The 16,846-nt window shown below is 38.5% G+C and overlaps 1 protein-coding gene across 2 annotated transcripts in view; it reads left to right on the plus strand.

The window, feature by feature from the left end:
- Positions 1–16,846, plus strand: part of MAP3K5 (mitogen-activated protein kinase kinase kinase 5) — a 180,090-nt gene that overhangs the window by 76,068 nt on the left and 87,176 nt on the right. The gene's annotated exons all lie outside the window — the stretch shown is intronic.

Below are 16,846 nucleotides of genomic sequence, written 5' to 3' on the forward strand. Positions count from 1 at the left end.
ATGTAATTTGAAAAATTGATTCTAAAATTTATTTGAAAAATAAAGGGCCAAAAATAGGCAAAGCAATTTGAGAACAAGGTGGAGGGACTTATTCTAACAGATAACAGGACTTACTGTACCGAGGTAAGCATTAGACATTACAGTGTGAGTGTAGACATAGACAGGTCGGACACTGAAGCAGAAGAAATGGCCTGGAGCTGATGGAGATATTTATGAGACTAGACTTATGTCACAGGAGGGAAACTGACCAGAGGGGCAAAGGTGGACTCTTCAGTCCAACTACTAGGAAATTGGTTTATCTGCTTGAAGAAATAAACATTGGATCCCTAGTGTAGGTAATGCACACACACAAAAAGAAGTCAGTGAATTAATGACCATAATATAAAAAAAATACTTTTAGAATAAAATATACAAACTGCATTTATGACTTTGGGATAAGAATGAATTTCTCAAGCAAGGTTTAAAATACCATAAACCATAAGAAGAAAAGATTGGAAAACTGAGTACATAGAATTTGCTCCTGCTCATTAAGGGTCTGGCTTTTGGAAATGGCAGAGTAGGTTCTAGTGCACTGATCCTCTTGCCAATAACAATGATAGATGTTGGGGAAATACTTTTTAAAAACATTTGAAAGCATTAAAGAGTGACTAAAAATACTCATAAACCAGAGAGGTGTTGATCTTGGATGAAGGGCACCACATTGGATAAGATCCAGTATTTAAGTGGCTTTTTGCTTGGGGCATTTCCTGGTCTGGAGGGCATAGAGCAGACAGAACCCAGAAGAAAACTGGTCTCACCAGCCTGAGGAGTCGGTTTGGTGCTGCCAGATTGCTGGATTGAGTGGGATACCCCTAAATGAAGGAACCACAATGAAAGAGCCTCAAAATCGGTGTATAAACTTCTCTTCCATTCTTGGTTGACCCTGATGTGTGCAAAGGAGACCAGACAGAAAATAACCGCTACAAGGTTAAAATAACTAAACAGATACTTCAGCAGCTGCCCAGTATAGGAGAGACAGAATTTGGAGTTTGACCCTTGCCACGGTAAGAGGGGATTGATAAACAGTTTGAACTTTTCACTGAAACTCTGGAAGGGCCAAGGGTCAGGAATTAAGAACTGCATTCCAGAACCAAGGAAATGCACTAAAATGAAGAGCAAAACCTAAATAGAGCCACTCTAATAATACCTGATATATGCCCATTGTAATGAAACTCATACTCTTTAAGAGGATAACAGAATCTAAACTTTCTGCAGTATATCATCTAAAATATCTAATACACCTTCAGAAGATACTAGATTTGTGAAGAAATAGGAAAGTGTGTTTCATAATCAAGAAAAAAACATACTTAATAGATATATACCCACAGACAACACTGATTTTGGAATTATCAGAAAATGATATTAAAATAACAATGATAAATAGGTTAAGCCAACTACCAGGAAAGATGGATATTGTGGGTAAAATATGAAGAATTATAGGAAATACATATAAACTAGAAAAGAACCAAATGGAAATTCTATAATGGATCCCTGGTCAGGGCACATGCAAGTATCAACCATGCATGCGTGGAGAAGTGGAACAAGTCACTGGTATCCTTCCCCTGCCTTCATGTCTCTCTTTTTCTCTCAAATCAATCAATAAGTAAAATTATTTTTTTAAAAAGCAATAGAAAGAACAAAGAAAATCCAATACTTAAAAAAATGTCATCAGATGGGATGAATAGCAGTTATAACTTACTGTAAGAAAGGATCAAAAAAACTTGAAAACAGGTTATTAGAAAGCATTTAAATGCAAGCAGAGGGAAGAAAATAATTGAGAAAGATTAAATCTCAGTGAACTGTGTAGCAGCATTGAGTAATCTGACAGACTGTTGATCACAGTCTGAGAGGAGAACGGAGGTAACGTAGCAGGAAAAATATTTGAAGAATCAGTGGCCAAATATTATTCAAATGTGAGAAGACAAACAACAAAAACAGCCTGTAGATTTAGGAAGATGGGCAAAATCCAAGCTGAATAAATAGTAGGAAAACCATCCCTCAGCACATCAGCACATCATAAAAGAACTCCTGAAAAATTGAAGGAAATATAACATAAATGTAACCTAGAAAAAAACTTACATATATACAGGGGAGAGTGTGTGTTGACTTCTCATCAGTAGAAAGCCAAAAGACGATGGAATAGCATCTTTAAAATGCCTAAAGAAAAGAGACAACAGGAATTCTATATCCAGTGACTGTCTTTCAAAAGTGAAGGTGAAATAGACATGTCTAGATTTAAAAAAAAACCTGAGATAATTTGTTGCCAGCAGGCCTTTACTACCAGAAATGTTAAAGGAAAATCTTTAGGGTGAAGGGAAGTGATATCAGATTGAAAGTTGGATGTGTAGATAGAAATACAGAGCACTGGAAATGGTAAATATATGAATAAAAATAGGTATTAACAAAGTGGCACAATAAACCACAGACAGGGAGCAGTGCATGTAACCAATATAGGATTTGCATTAAACATTTATAAATAACTCCAAAAATATCTAAGAAAAAATGTTATAAATGGGCACAGGCTATGAATAGGTCATTCACAAAGTTGAATCATAAATGGCCAATAAACATTTTAAAAACATATGAAAAGATGCTTTACCTGCAAGCTGAAACAATGCTATTCCATTTTACAATATGTAGATTAACAAAGATTTGTATCAGTTGTTGGTAAGGATGTTAGAGAAATGGGAGTCCTAATCTCCTTCTGGTTGTGGTAGAAATTTAATAACCACTTGAAAGATTTTGGTAATATCAAGGAAAGTGAACAGCGAGTCCACCCTAGATCCAGCAGATCGACGCCCAGTTAGGTACTCTAGGGGAACGCTTCACTTTTCTCTGCATAAAAGTATCAGCATTAAATACACATATATAACACTGAGCAGAGTAAGCAAATGGCAGAAGGATACATAGAGTATGGTATCATTTATAGAAACTTTACAAACAGTCATACGCATGTAAGAAAAGCATAGATGCGTGAATTCACACCCAAAGTTTTCAGTTCAGTATATTGGTTACCAGTGGGGAAGAAGGAGTCAGGGATCATGGAGTGACTTACATGCAGATGCACGGGTATGGAACACATTTCATTGAACTAAGTGATGAATTCGTGTATGTGAGGGTGCTGATTATATCATTCTATTATACTTTGTAGCATTTCTAAAACATTCCTAAAATATCCCCCGATTAAAAAGTATATTAAAGGAGATTGACTTACTTCAGGACTTCCTCCATGAAAATCAAAACATTTTTAAGTTGTGAAACAGAAATCTTAACTTTTAAAATCTTTTATCATTTCAGTGGTTTAATGGAGGACTGGAGTTTGGATAATGAATTATAACCAGGGAGGACAATTTAGAAACAATGCCTTCTTAAGTCCTCATAAAAACCTTCAGCTTGGATTTTTACATTTGTGTTATAAATTTTTACTACAACCCAGAGAATTTTACATTTTCTCTTAACTGTATTTTTTCTTCTATTTCAAAAGAGGATTGTAACTGTGCAGTCTATTACCGGAAGGTTTACACTTTAAGAAAACTCTTAGTTGTAAGAGGATTAGAGAGACTTCCAGTTAGCATGGTAGCATAGGTAACCATGGCTCACCTCCTTGCACAACCACATCAAAATTACAAATAAACTACAGGGCAGCCATCACTCAAAACCATCAGAAATTGAGTTGAATAGAAGCCCAACAACTGTGGATTTAGAGAAACCACATCCAGCTAGATCGGTAAGAGAGAGGGGTGGAGATGCAGAGCAGCCTGGTCCAACATCTACATGTGGTAGATAAAAATTTGGAAGGGATATCTTGGGAGTGAGGAGTCTTAGCCCTATACCAGATCTCACCCAGCCCAGGGGTCTAGAGCCAGGAAGGCAAGTCCCTATAACTTTTGGCTATAAAAACCAGCAGGGATTGAGTCAGTGGAATAAACTTCTGGGATCCCAAATAGTTAAAGAACCCACACTGGACTTATTCCGACACACTCCCTCTGAGCTCCAGCAACAGGATGGCAGCTTGAAAGGCACCGGTGGCATGCAGGGGTTAATTGAAGTGTTTGGTGTCAAAGCCATAGCTGGGGGACAGCTTTCTCGCAGACAGAAAGGTTGGTAGAGGCTATAGTCCCTTTTCTGAACCCTCCCCCCACAGAGCCACAGAACTGGCAGGGTGATGCCAAATTGGAAACTCCGTTAGCCTGGGTAGCACTGCTTTCCCTGCCCTGGAGATCCCCTCAGGCTCTGTCCTACTGAACTGACAGTTAACATTGGTTTTTCCATACTAATGGCTGTTTGTGGTTCATGCTTTACAACTTACTTAATCCTTTAAAACAAGCAGCAGTGAGTCCCCAGCCCCCATACCTCTTACTAAGTGGCCCCAGGCGTGGCACTAGCAGCAGCCAGTCTAGATTCACAACTTGACTTTGGGAATTGCCAAGCCCAACACAAATAGCAGCCATCCTAGATTGCTTTATAGCTCAGACAGGGTGGCCCTGGGCAAAACACAGGTTGGGGCTGACCTTGGCCTTCATCATCCAGGAAACCCAAGTGCCTGGGTATCCAGTGGACAGATACAGACCACACAGAGCACCACCACCCTGCCTGTACACAGCTGGTCCTCCATGGAGGGCAGAGGTTGGTGGTCAGTGGTCATGCCAATCCTTGCAGCTGACTTGCCTAGGTAAATCCCTCCCATTGACTTGCCAGTAGCAATCAAGGCTCAACTACAAGAGGAGGGTGTACTCAGCACACATGAAGGGCACACCTCAGGTATCCAGCTTGGGTGATAGGGGAGGCTGTGTCACTGGACCCTACAGGACACTTACTACATTAGGCCATACTACCAAGACAGGGAGTCATAGCAGCTCTACCTAGTAGTGTATTTTTCAGACCATAAGACACATCTAGGTTTTAGAGAAGGGAAATAGGAAGAAAAATTTTGAAGCAAAAAATGTGGTGAAATATTTAATAACATAAATAACATAATATTTCATCACTGTAAATGTAAATAGAACTCAACAGCAGCATTAACAACCATTATTCCTCCCAAATTTGGGAGGAAAACAAGTGCATCTTATAGTCCGAAAAATACAGGTACATAAAAGAAGCAAAGGTAGGCTGCCAAAATGAGCGAACATGGCCCATATGAAAGAACAGATCAAAATTCCAAAAAAAAGAACTAGACAAAATGAAGATAATCTATTAGATGCAGAGTTCAAAACACTGGCTATAAGGAAGGATACCTAAGGAACTTAGTGAGGACTTCAATGGCATAAAAGGGATCTAGTAAAAAAATGAAGGATACACATACTGATATAAAGAACAATTGATAGGGAAACAACAGTAGAGTGAATGAAGCCAAGAATCAAATCAATGATCTGGAACATAAGTTAGTAAAAAACAACCCATCAAAACAACAAGAAGAAAAAAGAACCCCCCCAAATGAGGATAGTATAAGCAGCCTCTGAGGTAACTTCAAGCGTTCCAACATTCGCATCATAGGGGTACCAGGAGGAGAGGAAGAAGAGCAAGAAATTGAGAGTCTGTTTTCGAAAAGGTAATGCAAGAAAACTCACTTAATTAGGTAAAGGAAATAGACATTCAAGTCCAGGAAGCACAGAGAGCCCCAAAGAAGATGGGTGTAAAGAGGCTCACTCCAAGACACATCATAATTAAAATGTTAAAGGTTAAAGATAAAAAGAGAATCTTAAAAAGTTGTAAGAAGAAAGCAGTAGTTACCTACAGGGGAGTTCCTATAAGACTGTCAGCTGGTTTCTCAGAAGAAGCTTTGCAGGCTAGAAGGGATTGCAAGAAATACATAAAGTCATAAAAAGCAGGGACCTGCAGCCAAGATTGCTCTCTATCCAGCAAAGATATAATTTAGAATCAAAAGGGCAGATAAAGAGCTTCCCAGACAAGAAAAAACTAAAGGAGTTCATCATCACCAAACCAGTATTATATGAAATGTAAAAGGATCTTTTTAAGAAAAAGGAAAAGATCAAAACTATGAACAATAAAATGGCAATAAATTGAATCTAAAAAACAAACTAAGCAAATAATAAGATCAGAGACAGAATCATGGATATGAAGAGTATTTTGATGCTTGCCAAATGGGAAGGAGTTGTAGGGGAATGGGTGAAGAGGTGAGAGGATTAAGAGGTACAAACAGGTAGTTACAGAAGAGCCATGGGGATGTAAAGCACAGTATAGGAAATGGAGTAGCCAGAGAACTCACACACATGGCCCATGGACATGAACATCGGTGTGTGGATTGCCAGAAGGTGTGGGGGGTTGCTGAGTGGAGGTGGGCAAAGGGGGAAAAATTGGGATACCTGTAATAGCATGATCAATAAAATACCGTTTTAAAAATAGGATAAAATTTAAAAAGTATAAAAATTTAAAATAAAAATTACTCATAAAAAGAGCATTAGAATCTGATATTTGAAGCATTATGCCAGTATAGATACTTTGATATGGTAGGGATAATGAAATGCAGAGATAGTCTTTAAAAGCCTGATTTTCATAGTTTAAATGGAAAACATCTCCTGTGAAGTTAGTCAGCATCGTGCACAGGAGTAAAATAGCCTCCCCACTTGAAAAGCCAAACAGTTTAGACTACTTAGAGCTTTCAGGGTCAAATAAAGTTCATGTAAGGGACAGGGTTGTTTTGGGGGGGGATGTATTTTAGTTTTAACCTTCTGTACTTCCAGATTCTGGCTCCTTTTTTATGGTGCCCAGTTTGCTGAGGAACATTAACTGTCTCTCAAAGGAGCTTTGTGTTCAAGGTCTTCAGGTCAGATTGAAGATGTCAAATTTCTATGATTTCATTTTAGGTATCCACTAATTTTCTAGGAAAAATAGAGAAGGCTGTTAGAGTTCAAAGGCTTTTAATGGGATGGTCCTTAGGAGTTGATCTTGTGTTGCATTTGTGTGCCACTTACTGATTTATTTAGTAATATATGAATGTCACCTTTTTTTTACCTTTATTGTAGATTACTTACTCATAACCTGCCCTTATTGTCATTTGCCCTGATGGTTGCTAAGAAGGTTTCCCCCCATTTTAACATGGATGTTTTTTCATGCCCTCAATGGTAAAACTTTGATCCAGTTTTCACTGTACTGTGAACCCATTCATTCGTGTTGACGTGTTGGCTTTGTCCCTAACCTCCATTTCTGTTAGAGCTGAGAAGTGAAAGTACCTTCTCCAGGTGCTGACACAAAGGGTATCACTGAAGTTACCAGGCTTCCTGCCAGACTCACCCTGGACTTCCCATTTCCTGGATCATGGGTCCCAAGGGGATGTTGTAACTGACCTTGTTGGAGTCTCTGAGTTTTCACTTGTCAGCTAGTGGTGCTGGGATAAGAACTGGGGTGCCATGGCAGGTGGTCAGGCCCCTTTCCACTGACACTTTCTGTGGCCTGAATCATTTTCTGTCGACTTGAATAGACAGTGATCTGCTGACCATGCAAAGTTTAAGGATAAGGCCTTCAACATAGAAAACAGTCCCAAGCAGTTGTGATCACAGTGGCTGTTAGAACTCTCTCTGTCGTTCCTTTTTTTAATGTCTTTACAGAGTTCAATTTTCCTGCCCTGTATTCTGGGGAGAAAGTTTTACACACTGAGCATTGTATCTGGTGCAGGTACTGTACCAATGCACCTTTTTACTTCCAGGGTAACCTTCTAATGAAGGCCTATCTTCTGAAAGGTTTGCTTGGGGGCTAAGAATGTGAAAATAGAAAATAAGAAAAATGTTTTTTAAAAAAAGTTTATGCCTAAGGTATTTTACATTTGCAGAATTGTGATATATTGTTAAACTTTCATTGTCGAGTATTATTTGTAAGAGTAGACGAGTTGTGGAAAGATAGAAATATATGAAAAATATTTATGGTTTAGACTTTATGAAGTTTGCAGTATTGTGATATGCTGTTAGAACAAACTTTGTTTTTTGAATCTTATCTAGGATGAATGGAGAGTGAGTGATTTGAATGAACACATCCTGCGGATTAAGTATAAAAAAAGAGTAGTTCTGAAGCACTTGATGTTTTTCATTGTCACTTCCTTAGATATTTTTTCTTTCAGTGAAGGTCTTGTGAATGCTTAAAATAATGCTATTTTTTCTATATTTAAATGTCTAGAATCCAAGTTCAGGTATTAAAAATGCCTTTTTTGACCTGTAGATAAACTGAGTTTAGCTTTCAGTTACTAAAAGATTGTAACTTTTTAAAAAGTGTATTTTATTGATTGTGTTATTCCAGTTGTCTCATTTTTTTCTCCCTTTTAGCTCCTTCCCCCTGGTAGCCCCATTCCCTCCAGTAATCCCCCCTTAGTTCATGTCCATGGGTTATACATAAAAGTTCTTTGGCTTCTCCATTTCCTGTAGTACTCCTAACATTCCCCCTGTCTATTTTATACCTACTAATTATGCTTCTTATTTCCTGTACCTTTTCCCTCATTCCCCAACTTCTCCCTCTCCACTGATAACCCTCCATGTGATCTCCATTGCCGATTCTGTTTCTGTTCTACTTGTTTACTTAATTTGTTTTTGTTTCTATTTTTTAGGTACAGTTGTTGATAGTTGTGAGTTTGTTGTCATTTTACTGTTCATATTTTTTATCTTCTTCTTCTTCTTAGATAAGTACCTTTAACATTTCATATAATAAGGGCTTGGTGATGATGAACTCCTTGAACTTGACCTTATCTGGGAAGCACTTGATCTGCTCTTCCATTCTAAATGAAGCTAGATAGAGTAATTTTGGATGTGTATCTTTACCTTCCATAACTTTGAGTACTTCTTTCCAGCCCCTTCTTTCCTACAAGATTTCTTTTGAGAATCAGCTGAACTCCTTTGTAGGTAACTGTCTCCTTTTCTCTCTCTGCTTTTAAGATTTTCTCTTTATCTTTAATCTTTGGCATTTTAATTATGATGTATCTTCATGTGGCCCTCTTTTGGTCCAACTTGTTTGGGACTCTCTGAGCTTCCTGGACTTGTATGTGTATTTCCTTTGCCAGATTGGGGAATTTCTCCTTCATTATTTGTTCAAATAAGTTTTCCATTTCTTGCTCTTCCTCTTCTCCTTCTGGCACCCCTATGATTCAGATGTTGGAATGTTTAAAGTTGTCCTGATGGTTCCTAAGCCTCTCCTCATTTTTTTGAATTTTTGTTTCTTCATTCTGTTCTGGTTGAATGTTTTCTTCCTTCTGCTCCAAACCAGTGATTTGCTTTCCAGTTTCCTTCCCTTCATTGTTGGTTTCCTGTGTATTTTTCTTTATTTTACTTTCCATAGCCTTCCCTTTTTCCTATATTTTGCAACCATGCTCATCCATTTCCGTGAGCATCCTGATTACCCATGTTTTGAACTCTGCATCTGATAGGTTGAATATCTCCTCATCACTTAGTTCTTTTTCTGGAGTTTTGATCTGTTCTTTCATATTTCTGTCTTGGCGCACCTGTTATGTTGTAAGGAGCAGAGCCTTAGGTATTCACCGGGGTGGGGCATTTGTGGCACTGTATGTGGGGGAGGTGTTAGAGAGGGGACAGACCATTTGCTCAGCTCTCCCCACCTTTCAGTCACCTCCCCCACTTCCTGCAAGTAATTGGTGACCCCCCCAGTGCTTCCATGTTGCTGATTCCCAGGTGGGTGCACTTGTATGTGTTCTGGGACACCATGAGCCCCTCAAACAGACTATCCTGAGAGACTGGCAGTTTCTTCTGGTGCCACAACCACCACAGGTTTTTACAGCCAGAAGTTATGAGGAGGGGTCAGAGAGGGAACAATGCCATTTGCTCAGCTCTTGCCCTGCTTTCAGTCACTTCCCCCACTTCCCGCAGGGAAGCACCCAGTGGTGCCCTTCCAGGTGCTGCCCTCATGCTGATTTCCAGGTGTGTGGGCTTGTGTACCTTTTAGGACCCTGTGGACTCCTCAGACTGACTCTCCTGAAAGACTGGCAGTTTCTTCCACCACCACAACCTCCACAGGTTTTTACAGCCAGAGGTTATGAGGATTTATTTTCTCAGTGCTGCAACTCTGGTTTGCACAGTCTGCCCTGGGCTGGGCTTTCTCACTCCCCAGTTGTTCCTCCCAGTTTTTATTTGCACGTGAGTGTGGGGCCGCCTGGTCTGCCAGCTGCTGCCTCAAAGCACATCCTTCCAGCTGTGGCTTCCACCCCTCCTACTGGTCTGAATGAATGTTTCTTCTTTAACTCCTTGGCTGTCCAACATTCATACAATTCAATTTTCTGACAGTTCTGGCTGTTTTTTGTTTTTTAAGTCGGTTGTTATCCTTCTTTTGTTTGTGCGAGGAGGCAAAGAGTATCCATCCACACCTCCATCTTGTCCACAGCTTTTTTAAAAAATCCTTACCCAAGGATTGGTTTTATTGATTTGGGAGAGAGAAACATTGATATGAGAAAGAAACATTGATTGGTTATTTCCTGTACACACCTTGACCAGATATTGAACCCACAACCCAGGTGTGTGCCTGGTCAGGAATCAAACCTGCAGCCTTTCAGTGTACCAGACGATGCTTCAACCAACCAAGGCACCTGGCCAGGGCAAAAGGTTGTAGCTTTATATCATAGCTGTTCAATATAAAGTTAAATATAAGTTAAAGAAAACGGCAGTGGTGCCTGTCACAAGTCTAATCAGAGGGTATTAGGCCAGACGTGGGGTAAAGAGCAAGGGGAGAGAGAACAAAGCTGGGAGGATATTAAGCTTTTGAAGTATGATATATTGTGACCCCAGAGTCTAGACTTAGACCCTACAAAAAGGCTGCAGAGTTTCAGAAGTGACAAACTTAACTAGAATGCCCCAAGGAAATATTACAGACTGTGACTCGCAGGACCATGGAAAGTTCGTTGCCTAGATTATCTCCAAAATTTTTTAACTTCACCTAGAAAAAGAGAATAGCCATGAAATAGTTATATTGAATTTATATGCAGCATCCTTACTTAAAACACTTTGTAATGTTCAGTATTTGTTCATTAGGTAAAAATAATACTCCCTTAAATTGAGGAGTTCACATAAGATTTTGGTATCTTATTAACTATTGGAGGCTTATAAGCACCTTGTTAATTAGGGAAGGCTGGTGTTTTTCTTCCCATCTTACAGCTGAGCAATCGAAACTCAAAGAACTTAAGTGAATTTCTTGATGTCCTGTAACTAATACAATTTCAAATCTAGTTTTTTTCAGATCTAATGTTTTTACTACATTTCAGGGATGGGCATTTTCAGGAATGCCTAAATATTTTGTTGAAGTCAAGTGGACTTCTGGGAAATTGACGAGAGATAAAAGTTGACTCTGTCATCTGGGCCAAATTACTTAATCTTTAGGAAATTCTCCCTTTTTTTCTCGAAAAAGAATAATGCCGACTTAGATGAGTCAGAATGCTCTTAGCATCCAACAAGTTGCAGAATACCTTACTCCAGTGGTTTTAAACAGTAAGAAAGTGTGTCTTTCAAAACATGAAGTCCAGAAATAGGGCTGGATCTGACATCGGTTGAGTTGGCAGCTTAAAAATGAGAGGTCAGTTCTGTTCCATCATGATGCTGTGGCTGTGGGTAGCCTGCCTTCAGCTGGCCTTCTTAGGGCTGAAGGATGGCTTGGCCATTTCAGGCATTGGTCCAATGTAGCCACACCAAGGTCTGGACACAAAAGGAGGCCGTCTCTTTCTGCCTTTTTTTTTCTCACCATCTTCCAGCTCACACCTGCAAGCCAGATTTCACTCCCCAGCAAAGAGAGACCCCTCGGCTCTAGTAGTACACACACGGGAGCTGTGGTCTGCCCCTGGAAGGCAGACCGAAGGGTCAGGCCTGCTTAGACCCTGGGTGGAAAGCTTAGGTCCCTCGGACAGGAAATCCCAGAGCCCAGGGGCTAGAAAGGAGGCCTAGGGGCTGGGAGAGGGCCTGAGTACAGTCCTCCATAGCACAGGGCTCAAGGTCAAGGCCCCTCTTTGTGTATCTTTTCCTTAGAACTGAGAAAGCACTTTCATAAAAACCTATCCGGTACTGGAACACTTTACAAAGTATATCATTGTCTAACCACTATACTGTGTACCTGAAACTAATACAAAATAATATTGAATATAAAGTATAATTGAAAAATAAAATTAAAAAACAGGGAAGATACCTACTACAGACTTTTCCTTATGTTTCTAGTATTTCATCATTAGCCCAGTACTACAAAAATCACCAGCAAGGTTATTACAACTGGTTTAAACTGATCACTTTAGGAGGAACGAATGCTCTGTTGTGAGAATTAAATAAAGCAACGTATGCTAATATCCTGGAATAGTAGGCACTTGGTGTCCTAGCATTAGTATTTAATGTGCGAAAATATTTTGTATTTCTTTATATATTATCATATTTATCCTGTTCAAAATGGAGAGTAACAAGGCCCTGGTCGAGTAGTTGAGTTGGTTAGAGCATTAAATTCGCTATACACCCAAGTTTATGGGTTTGATCCCCAGTCAGGGCACATACAAGAATCAGCCGATGAATGCATAAATAGTGGAACAACAAAATCAGTGTTTCTTTTCTTTCTCTCTCTCCTTCCTCCTTCTTCTCTCTCTAAAATCAATAATTTTTTTAAAGAAAGACATTATTAATGATATTAAATTTTTCTTTTCCTAAAAATTCCTCAGGGTTTTCTCTCTTGTTCTGGATCTAGCTGAACATTTTAGCTTATCAGAGAAATGTTACGAAGGAAAAGTCTCTGTATACTTTAGGCTTTGTTGAATTTCATGTGCAGTGGCTGTCGTGGGGTCACATGGGATAGGCAGTGGTTGGACTGTGGTGGGAAATCATTTCAAAATCATTTGAAATCAAATCACTGTGAATTGGGTGCCTGTACTGTATTAGCACAATCCTGTCTCTCCTGTAAATATCCATAGGCAAGAAATTAAAAGCATTAAGTCTGTTTTTAGCCTTACTGGGTTCATTTTTCCGTAGTAACTTGGGAAAGAACAGCCTTGCCTTATCAACTGATTTTCTTTTACGTCAGTGAAAGTGCTATTCAAACAGTAGTGTGTGCCTAATAACACTTTAGTTTTTATGTTATTGATGGGATTGGCTTTGGAAGAGTTACGTAACAAACCAGTCAACCTGCAAATGAAGATCAATGTCTGTTTTTCATTTGCCAGATTAGCCCTTATTCTTTCTCTTGACTTCAAGGTATCTTTCTCTGTATCATCTCTATTACCCTCCTACCACCGAGTTTTATCTCTCCATTCTTCCACTGACATCATATTTTATTTAGTCCCTTACTGTGTCTATTAAGTGAATTTCCCATTTCTTGGTGCTTTTTATTTTTAGAACACAAATCCTGAAGAGTTCTTAGTAATTCAGCATGATACCCAGCTCTGTGGTGTGCAGATACAGATGGCTTCTAAGGGGCCAGCAATTCCAGGGTGACCTGGAGGCTTGGGAAAACACACAGTTGCTTTGTGTTGTTTTTTTGTAAATGATTACCCTGGTGCCTTCGGTGCAAATACATTGATGCCTTGATCTTGACTAATACTGCATTCAGCAGATGATAGATTGGATGAAGCATGTTATGGCTTGACCAAGTTGAAGTACAATAAGGATAATGCTTAATATGTCACTGTGGAGGTTTCCTAATTGTGAGTAACAAGTATTGAGCAGCTAAAGCTTGTTCCATGTAACATAGCTGTCAGCAGAATGAAGGAGAGAACTAGAGGTTTGCCAGCAATATGCTGAAAAGAAAGGAGAGTATAGAGGAATAAGGGTGATTTCACTTTGTGAATGAAAGCAGTTATCTCTAAGCTTGGCTGAACATCATATCACTTGGTGAGTTTTTCACATAACTGACTAAATTGCCCCTGGAGATTCTGCTTAGTGGGTCCATTTTATTGAGTAAATTAACCATAACTACTAATACAACTGTTCCCTTTTTATTAAGTGTTTACATTGTCCCCATATTTTGCTGTTTCACCCTTCCTTCTAAATTTTTACTGTTCTTCATATTCTTAAAGATTTGATTAAATTTAAGTGTCTGGCACCACTTTTGTTTCTTCTTCAGAGCATTCCCAAAAGTGTCTCCATCCGTCTTCCCAGCTTGCATTGAATACGGGATTTGCACTTTAGTTTGAGAGAATTGGCAGTTACTGGAAGGACAAGTTTAGATTGCTCATAAACATGTGAGAACTGTGCATTCTCAGAAGCAGTCAAATGCACATTAAATCCCTGAGCTACGTGTTCTTGTTGTGAGCAGTTGGCGAACGTGAACAGAGCTGAGAATACTTTAATTTGGCATGGGTGCAGTGACAAATGTCTCTCCTGCACTGCCCTTGGCAATGTGAATTGATAAGACTTTGCTGGAAAGCCATTTGGCTTGTGCATCAGGAGCTTTGAAATAATTCAGGTTCTTTAATCTACTTAAGTCCTTTGGAAACCCTCCTAAAGAAATAGACATGTATACAACCATGGCCACTTATGCTGAATTTTATGGTAGCAAAAAATTGAAAGAAACCCAAATGTCTAATGGTATGGAAAATGTTAAATGAAGGATAACATCCTCATGTGGTGGAATATCACTCATTCACAGTTGGAGGGGGTTGGTGGTAAAAGTACAGGATGGGGCAAAAGTAGGTTTACAGTTGGGAGTATGTGAAACAGTTTATTCTTGTATTTTTATTCTTTTCCATATGAACAACTGTAAACTTCCTTTTGCCCCACCCTGTATACATGACATAAAACTTACCATTTTAACCATTTTTAAGTGGCGTTAAGTACAGTTTTATTGCTGTGGTACCATTATCAGTCTCCATCTACAACTTTTCTCATCTTGCAAAACTCAGACTCTGTACTTGTTCAACAATCTTCTATTCTCCTGTCCTCCTAGCCCCTGGCAGCCACCATTCTGTTTTCTCTGTGAATTTGACCACTGTGTCAAATTTTCTCTGTGTCTCTGTGAATTTGACTACTCTAGTACTTCACGGAAGTGGAATCATGTGGTGTTCGTCTGTTTTGTATGACTGGCTTATTTCACGTAGGGTGATGTTCTCCAAGTTCATCCATGCTGCAGCATGCTCATAATTTCCTGTTTTAAGGCTAAATAATTGTATTTGCACACCACATTTTGTCTATCCATTTATCTGTTGTTGGGCATTTGGGTTGTTTCCACATTTGGGATCTTGTGAGGAATGCTGCTGTGCGTGTTGGTGCACAGGGAGCTGTGTGAGTTCTCTGCTTTGAGTTCTTTACCCAAAAGGAAATTGTGGTTTAAAGGTAATCTTTGATATATCAAATTTTACAAAATTGTAACAATAGTTTGGTTCTCTTTTGGCAGGGAAAGGTATGCACACAGTAAAATGACTGGAAGAACATAATTAGAATTGGGGATTCTTTATTGTCTTTCTGACTTTTCTATCATAAGGAATAGATACAAATAACGGTACATAGTTTGAATTAAATAGACCCCCCCATCTCCAGATGAATTCAACGCAGTAATTTGACATTAGTTGTCTTCTAATGCTGTCCTGCTTTGCCTCTGAGTTATGAGTTTAATTTCAGAAATATCCCTAGAGATATAGAACACCATGAAATTCTAATTTAATTACTTTTATGTCTCACATAAAGAATCATAGCTGTTGTATCACAAAGAAGGAAAAAAGGCAGTTAAATGGAGAGAACTTGACTTGAGCTTAGTTTCTTCTTTGATGGCAAGTACGTGTTCTTTAGGCAGAAATAATCAGTTCAAGAATATTTGCTTTATTTTTGACTTTGTTAATGTCTCAGTGTAGATGTAAAAAGTGACTAAGTCTTTCTTAAAAAGACTTCATCATTCCATAGTCTGCATCTTTTTAATCTAATAATGTATTGAAGAATGCAGATTATTGCCTTCTTTCTAGAAAGAAGTTATTTGGTTTCAAGAGAAATGCAAGAATGTATTTGTTGAGAAATATTGAGTATCTTGATATGAATTGGCAGAAAGGAAAGTGTGTGACTTCTTTCTTCCCTGAATACTCTTTCTTGTTGGGATCTTCTTGATTCTGCACAAACACAAAGACCTTTGGGACTTACGTGAGTCTGAGACATAAATCTTGTTTGTCCTTGATAGACTCACATTAAATATCAGTATTCTGGATACGTGCTTTTTTCTGTTTTGAAATGGGGAATTCTGAAGGGATGAAAATGCTTTGTACTCACCAGCAGTGATACATTTGGAAATACTTTTTTCTACTCCACACACATAAGTTCAAGCCAAATAGTTAAGATTAAGGTAGATTTGATTTTGTTGGCATGAGAGATACTTGTTCTATTTAAAAAGTATGACACTTTAAAAGGGCATATCATCCTAATATTCAGAAAGATACACTTTTTCTTTCCTTTTGAAGTTTAACTTATTATAAATTAAGGAAATTTTCACATATATATGAAAGCCAAGAATATACTATAATATATACTATTATGCCTACTATCACTTTTGCTATTCCTATCCTTCATTTCCACCATTAATTTAAATAGGAATGCCTTTATCTTGAGATTGTAATGTATTTTTTTCTACATAACCTTTTTTTTCATGTCATCAAATAGTCATTTATTAGATATTTAGACCTTATATTTTCCTCAATCTGATTTTTTAAATAGAGATTTCATTTCATCAGACAGCTTCTGTTAGTCCTTAGGGCATTTATTTTAATTTTCTTCTTCTTTATGCTCCCAAATGAAATAATATTGAATATTGTTGCCTGGCCAACGATGTATGTGAGGACACTCTAGAATGGACTTTAGAAGTATTACCTTGAAAATACAGTGGATATGCAAACACTGAAGTCTTTTGAAAGGCTGAAATGTTT

This window comes from Sturnira hondurensis, unplaced genomic scaffold (genome assembly GCF_014824575.4).
Source record: "Sturnira hondurensis isolate 20B ecotype Veracruz unplaced genomic scaffold, ASM1482457v3 Scaffold0004474, whole genome shotgun sequence".
Taxonomy (NCBI): Eukaryota; Metazoa; Chordata; class Mammalia; order Chiroptera; family Phyllostomidae; genus Sturnira; species Sturnira hondurensis.